The sequence below is a fragment of the Rhea americana genome, unplaced genomic scaffold (genome assembly GCF_003343005.1).
Source record: "Rhea americana isolate MKP2758 unplaced genomic scaffold, rheAme1 scaffold_7, whole genome shotgun sequence".
NCBI lineage: Eukaryota > Metazoa > Chordata > Aves > Rheiformes > Rheidae > Rhea > Rhea americana.
Window position 1 is genome coordinate 7,780,876 of NW_028186867.1, and position 2,249 is coordinate 7,783,124.

Genomic DNA, 2,249 nt, shown 5'->3' on the forward strand with positions numbered 1-2,249 from the left:
TGTAATATAAAACGTAGCTTTCTACAAACGCAGTTAGAGGGCCGCCCGGCAGTGACGCTGACATGCATGGTGTTCTGCATGCACCGGTGATCACCTCATTTGCCTTCTGCTCATTAACACGCGCTTGCCAGGAAAACACTCCGAGCCGCTTCGGAAAGCCGCGCCGTCGAGTGAGGGTGCCAAGAGCGCGCCTTCGCCTCACACGCACGCTTGTGGAAGCTTCTGTATCGAACTGGATGGTCCGGGCAGTAGGGCAGGCAATATTAAATCTCCTGCCTAAGAATGCAGAAAATTCAAAATGRTAAAACCAAGTTTGGGCAGTATAGAAGACCTGTTTTCTAGTCATAATAGGAATTTTAAATCTGATTGAGTTACACTTAACAGAAACCATTTTCAAGTATATTTAAATATATTAATTTGGACTTTAAAATGATTTTTGTTGTTGTTTCCATGTCCACAAAAACCCGCAGAGTGGCATAKATAGTGCTTAAAGTATCAGTCATTCTGAAAAACAACAAAGAATGTATGTTGCCATCAGTAAAATAAGCATTCCTATGAGAAAGTTTTCTTTCAGGTTATTATTACTTTATCAGGACCAGATGCAGCCCAACCTAGGAAAAGGTGTTGTGCAGCTACCTTCATTTCACATGCCTGGGATCACCCCCCTCCTCCCCTTCACTGGCTGTCACATGCCAGGAGAGCAATACATTCCAGCATTTAGTTCTACAGTAAATCCACATCTGTACGTGCGAGGGCTGAAGATACATGACATGGAAAAACTGATAGCGTAGAGTCAGTGGGGCTACTAAATTTTAATAAGTGCTTTTATGTGCAAATAAATTCTTCATTTTCTGTTCCCATATTACTTATAACAAACTATTTACGATTTGATAAGAATTTACAGAGAATTACATTTACATTCTCTACGTATATAGGAAAATGCAACAAGATGAAAAATAAGACGCRGACTGTGTATTTTTTTAAAGACATACACAACACAGTTTCCACATTTTCTTAGGAAAGGATGAACTACAGATGCTCCTATGCACCTAGAGAATATGAGGTATTTGCAAAGCCAGATGTTAACATGCTGATAAAATATAACACAAAGTCCTCCCAAGAGAGGAATGCTCTGGAAACTAGAAATAGAAATRTAAGAGAAATGGTCAGGATGAAACACATGTATACATGTATACCATACGCAGGTTGAACTGAGTCATTATTCAGCTGTATAAAAGCTAAGGGCTGCACGTAGYATATTAACATATTAAGAAAGTTACCCTAACGTTTAACATCTGAGGTGTAGGGTCACTCAGAGTTTAACCCAGATTGGAGCCACAAAAGATGTATCTAGAATTGGAATACCTAGGAGTATTTCAGTGAATTTCAACAGAAAAATGCTTTTTCTACCAAATCCGCTACCTCTGATCAGATGCCAGGGACACAAACCAGGCAACAAACAAGTTGTGGGGCTACTGAGGGGAAGCAAGAACCGGAAAGCGTTGGGAGGTTATGCAGTTCGTATCTCTCCCTCCAAGCCTTTGCAGCATTCCCAGCCGGCATATGGAAGTCTCCCAGGGCAGCTAATTCTGCTCAGCTCTGGTAAGAAAAGAAATACGCAGATACCGAAGCCTGTCATACCTTCTTTCTTTGAAATCTCTAAAGGTTGTATAAAAGTTGAATCATTGGTAGATCAGATAGATAGATACCTTTGATGAAGCCTTGATATAACGTCCCCAAAATCAGAGCAAACATGGACAGCTACTGGCAGGAGACAGAAAAGCCTAACTCCCTTATTTTCCGTTCGCAGTGAACAAAATCACTGAAGTGTTATAGTAAAGCACAAACATGCACCTGCAAACAAAAGAGCTAATTATTCCCACAGAGTAACTTGCTGCTGCTGCTTTGAAAAAGCAGAATCTCATTTAAGGATCACTAGGTGTCTTACAAGCATCTCGTAATTAAGTGTTGCTTTCCAATACGCACTATTACAAACAGAAGCAAAGACCGCTCAGAGTTTCAAAAGATTATCTTTGCTTCCTACACTGAACCCAATCCTTTAGCACCTGTTGGGGCAGCTATCAAAGGATGCCCTCGGGTCATAGCACAGCCCTTCCATTTAAGCTGCAGAGCCTCAAAGGAAAAGCATCTAAAGTCCTTAAAAAAAAAAGAAAAAAGAAAAAAAAAAAGTAGGAACTTCAGAAATCAGGGGATAGGTCTCCCCTCTTAAGAGGGTCAGCACGTTCAGA